We start from the raw sequence: 6,000 nt of genomic DNA on the forward strand, positions 1-6,000 counted from the left end.
TAAGTTTATGTGCAACAAAGGAAGTGGAAGGAAAACTACCACTGTGGTGTCTGTGATATCTCAAATGTTCTGCTTCTTGTCTTGTAGAATGCAGTAATTTATTATATTTTATTGAAAACAGTTTTGCAGCTGTAACCAACCAATGAACTAAAACCACCTCCAAACTTTTAAACTTTTAAAACATTTTTGGAAACAGTCTTTGTGCCACCAAATACTAAAGAATCTTTTCTATGAGGTCATACTTGCTTTCAAGATTAGAAATAATCCAGTACCATAACTTTTATACTTTGTTTAAGTAAGTACAGAATGAGGACATGTAGAAAAAAATACATCTCTTTCTTTTGTTAGTGAAAGTGTGTTGAATGGTATTTTGCCAAAGGTATTACAATTAATACATTGCTTTTAAAACCTTGTCATTTTTATCATATTTATTATAAAAATTAAGGATACAATCTTTGACTTGGAAGAAGAGAACACCATGTCAACAGGAATGAGAGATGTTATGACAGATAAGTGTTGTATTTATAAATCTAATAAGCAATAGAAAGACATTACAAGGATTCTGGTTTTATTGTTATGCTTTTTATATTTAGAATATATACATATAAAATCAACAGCTTTTATACTTACACCTCCTATGTGTATGTTTTGCCAGTTTGGTAAACCTAACTCCTAATTAAGAAGTGATTTCATGTTTCTATGATATATTCTGCTTTATAGGGTTTACAAATAATATAATGCAGAAAATTAACGCATAGTTAAAATATTTCATAATGTTTCTGTTTTGAATAAGACATCAGGTACACAGTGTCTATGTACCTAAAAACAGTGCAAAAAGCTTTAACTATATATTATAAAGAAAAAGCTAACAAAATATAGTGCAAGCACAAACACTGATAACAAGCAGATAGAGACCTCAAAGAGGATGTGAAAATAAAAATTACAGTGAACTTTTTAAATGCTCCATAGAGGGGAATGGGTTTCTTTTCTTCTTTTCTTTTTTCTATCTTTTTTTTTTTTTTTTTTTTTTTTTGATTGGTTGGTTGGTTATAGCTGCAAAAGTGTTTTCGTTGAAATATAAGAAATTACTGCATTCTACAAAACAAGAAGCAGAACATTTGAGATATTACAGGCACCACAACAACGATTTTCCTTCTGTTGCTTTTGTAGCACATATGACAGTTAATTTATGACTTAGGTAATAACCTAGACCACTGTCTAGTTTTTGCCAGTAAGTATTAGCTGATGCTGTTTAAGAAATTTAAAGAAAGTATATTGGYCATTGTATAATGAAGTAAGTTGAACAAATACCTTACTGACCAYGGGCAATCAGTGTATTAGCTTACACAAGTTCAGCTTTAATTGGACATATCATTAGCTTACTGTAGCAAAGGTATTTATATATGCTAGCATATTTTATGGTGGTATAATTGTCACTAAAATCCAGATAGTGAGACTGAATACAGTCTGCTTTACAGTGATATAAATAATTCCAGTAAGCTGATAGAAAAACTTCTCTATCAATGGAATATTATCACTGTTAAATGGAGATAAATGAGAAGATGAACCTAAWTTTGGCAAATTCTATTGGGATTATATCACTTCTGAAAAGATATCATGCTGAAAAAACATTCCACATATCTACATCMCTTGCACTGCAAAACTTACAAAAGCTGAAGCCCAGCTAATGAAAACTGAATTCAGGTATTGTATGGAAGATTTCACATCTCCTTGCTTGAAACTATAGAAAAATTTGGTAAGACATCGGTCCCYCTCACATTTGTGAGCTGTAACCAAATTAGCCTCATGATAGAGATGATGTATAGAGAGGGGTAGAGACGATCCAGCCCAGTTAGCTTTACAACAAAATTAAACCAACTTTGAAATAATGGCTTTATTATACTTTCTCAAAACATTTCTCCTCAAATAACTGTCAATACTTTATCCAAAACCAAGGATATTTCTCCATTAAACATACAAATAATATCTGATTCAAATAAATTCCAGAAAGATGTAAGTAATTACATAATAAATTTAAACTAAAATTTTAGTAATAAGTTACTGATGAGTAAATGTTGTTCTARTGTAATCAGGGAAATATGAACTCTGATTACTCTTCCGTAACTACATTGGAATTTTACAAAAGTGACAATGAAACTTAAATCATATGTTTTCAAAATGACCTTTTACATTCAAGCCCTTTAGAAAAGTGCCTAATATTTCAATGCTCACAGTGCAACAGTGTACACTGTACAATTGAACAAGATGACAATTGAAGGGTTTGCCTGTGTTGCTACTGCTATAAACTACTAAGCAGCCTATTAAAAGCAAAGCCATGCACTAACAAAGAACAAAAGAGTCTTTGCGGAGTCTGTCATTAGGTGGGGCATCAAGAACTTTTTCAAAAGGATGTAAACAATGAACTCAGGAGGAAAGAAAAGCTTGCTAGTCTGCAAGACAGTACTCCTTATGTCCCCTTCCCCAGCTCATGTGCAACACTCTTTCCTAAACTCACAATGATAATCAAAAGAGATAAAGGAGATTCACTCCTTTTGACAAGAAATGGCTGGGGAGCACAAGGATGAAGAAACAGTGTCAGGAATAAAACACTACRAAATCCCTTCAGACCCAGGTAAAGGAAACCAAGTAAGAGATAGTCTATCATGAAAAACATCATCTGAAGGAAGACACAAACAGATCAGACTATTCTGTTCTCTTCAGGGAGAAAGCAGCCAGTCTGCTACGTTAATRCAAAATTTGTTCCTTAGTAGGGGAGAAAAGGTGCACTGGAGCCAGATTCTCRTAGACCCAGATCCAACAGTGAGTACAGCCTGTTCTCTACCAGTTGAGAATTTTAAGCAAAATCCAAGATAAAGAAGGCTGCTGCATTATCAAAGCTCTCAGGTTTCCTTCAGTTGTTGCRATAGCATTTGCCATAAATGGCAAAGAAAAATAAACRGGAGACTTGAAGAAGTGAAGGGCTRTAGAAGCATGTTTACTGYGTCACCTTTCCTTTACCAAGGAATGAGGGATGTTAAGGATCAAAAAGGAATCTTGTTGGAGATATCCAATAGATACCTAGATCATTTACAGCAAGTATTATCCTAAATATGAGATAACAAACAACCTTCTTGAAGACTGGAGTGACACTGGATTTCTTCCAGTCCTCAGGCACCTCTCCAGTTCTCCATGACTTTTCAAAGATGATGGAGAGCGGCCTGGCAACAACATCCACCAACTCCCTCAGTACCCGTGGATGCATCCCACCTGGGCCCATGGATTTGTGGATGTCTAGCCTGCCYAGAAGGTCTCTAATCCTTTCCTCCTCAACCAAAGGAAAGTCTTCCYTTCTCCAGACTTTCTCCCTCACGTCCAGGCTGCAGGATTCTTGAGGGCTGCCCCTAGCAGTGAAGACTGAAGCAAAGAAGGCATTCAGTAATTCTGCCTTCTCTGTACCCGTTGTCACCAGGGCCCCTGTATCCGTACTACGTGATACTTGATGGGAATTGTCCGTGTTGTAACCTTTTTAGCTGTACCACCTGATACTTGGTGAGAATAGTCTAGTGCTGTAACTTTTTAGCGCCTAGAACAATACTGCTGTGTTAAGCAGGATACAAATAAGTAACTGACAAGGTCTGAGAAATCTGTGAGAAAGAGCAGCGGTTGGTTACATATAGATTCTGTGGCTTCTAGCCACAGAATTACCGTGAGAAGGAGTCAACATGAAGGTCAGAAGCTGAAGAGTAATGAAATAGCGACCCCCAAAGTCAAATGTGGCCCCCAAAATAAGTCTGCACGTGTGCGCAGTATCATAGTCTGGTTATGCAATCGGGGCGGAGTTGGGCTAGACTCCCTGCACTTGTTGGGCCCAGGTGCCGGGACTCCCACCTACCGCAAGTAATCATAAATGCCGGAGTTTTCCGAAGGAGGGAGAGGCTGCTACACAACAGAGGACCACGTTGCCTCCTCGGGGACGCCCGACAAGATTGTGACTGCTGACTCTCTCTCGCCATGCAGATGATCGGGACAAGCACTGAGGTGGTCCTTCTCGAGATTACCATCGAGTCGGTCTGTTTGTAAGTATCTACTAATAAACCGCTTGCTACTGAAGAGTGTTTGTGTGTGTGTGTGTGAGCTTGTGCTGGCTGGCCAAACCGGATGTTTGGCCCCTGGGAATCTAACTAGAACAGCCCCCACCCCATTCAGTAGCAGGCCCACATTTTCCCTAGTCCTCCTCTTGCTGCTGATGTATTTGAAGAAGCCCTTCCTGTTGTCCTTGACATCCCTTGCCAGACTCGACCCCAACTGGGCCTTAGCCTTCCTCGCAGCATCTCTACATGCTCTGACTGCATTCCTATAATTCTCCCAAGTAGCCTGTCCCCTCTTCCACGTTCTGTGTACTTTCTTCGTCTGTCTGAATTTGGCCAAGAGCTCCTTGCTCACTCATGCAGGTCTCCTGCCCCTTCTGCTGCACTTCTTACTCATAGGGAGGCACTGCTCTTGTGCTTGGAGGAAGTGAGGTTTGAATACTAACCAGTTCTCCTGGACCCCCCTTTCCTCTAAGGCCTTAACCCACAAGATTCTTCCAAGTAGGTCTCTGAAGAGCCCAAAGTCCACTCTCCTGAAGTCCAGGGTTGCAATCCTGCTTGTTGCCTTACTTCTTTTCTGCAGGATCCTGAACTACACAGTCTCATGGTCACTGCAGCCAAGGCTGCCCCCAACCTTCACATCTCTAACCAGTCCCTCTCTGTTGGTAAGGACAAGGTCCAGCAGGACACCCTTCCTTGTAGGCTCTTCCAGAATTTGCAACAAGAAGTTATCATCAGTGCMTTGCAGGAGCCTCCTGGACTGCTTGTGCCTTGCTGTGTAGTCCTTCCAGCAGATGTCRGGGTGKTTGAAGTCCCCCAKGAGAACCAGGGCCTGTGATCTTGAGGCTACYTMCAGYTGTCTGTAGAAGGCCTCATCAACTCYCTCTTCCTGGTCAGGTGGCCTGTAGTAGACACCCAGAACACTGTCCCCCATGTTAGCCTGTCCTTTGATCTTTACCCATAAGCTCTCAACTGCCTCCTCCTTCACCCCTAGGCAGAGCTCGATGCATTCCAGTTGCTCTCTCACATAAAGAGCAACTCCACCACCTCACCTCCCTGGCCTGTCTCTCCTAAAAAAGCACATATCCAYCCATGGCAGYRTTMCAGTCATGTGAGCTACCCCACCATGTCTCCGTGACTRCAATGAGATCATGGCCCTGCGATCGCACACAGATCTCCAGCTCCTCCTGTTTGTTCCCCGTGCTGCGTGCGTTGGTGCACAGGCATTTCAAAGAGGTCGTCATGCYTGCAGGTTTCCCAGGAAGGGTGTACGGGCATCCCCCATAGCCATGTCCCAAACRCACATCCCCAGCTACATGTACCCATTGGAGGCCCTCCAACCMAACTTGTGCTTTGTTGTCTATCATGTCTATATGACACCCCTCTCCCCAACAACAGTTTAGAAAATTATGAAGGATGATGGGTGAATAGCAGGTAAATTTTCTCTTTAGCTTCTAAAAGCATGACTTTTAAACAGAAGGCTTTTCAAATGAAACAGAAGTGCCACAGCGCTGTCAGTAAGACTTATATTCAAACAATTTTCTGTGTTGAAACCTTGCCTTCAGAAATGCCTTTATTTCTTATTATATACTCAGAGTTCACAAGCTTTTATAAAGCCTATGGTAAAGAAAGTTTTTTAATATTTAAATAATATAAAATCAGTAAATGTTAATAAACACTGATATTTGTTGAATGATGTAGATATTACTTGGGGAAAAATATGCAGTGGATTTTTATATGTGTGTGCACATATGTATCTATTTAATCATGAGGCCTTTAAATCAATCTTCAGGCTCATTTTAATTGTCCAAACTCCAAAAAAGACACATTGTACACACAGTAGCTGAGAAATAAAATCTCTGAAACAATGAAAGATCTAGACCTGATAGGCATCTATTGGGACAGTAGAGTC

The sequence above is a fragment of the Rhea americana genome, unplaced genomic scaffold (assembly GCF_003343005.1).
Source record: "Rhea americana isolate MKP2758 unplaced genomic scaffold, rheAme1 scaffold_46, whole genome shotgun sequence".
Classification (NCBI taxonomy): Eukaryota; Metazoa; Chordata; class Aves; order Rheiformes; family Rheidae; genus Rhea; species Rhea americana.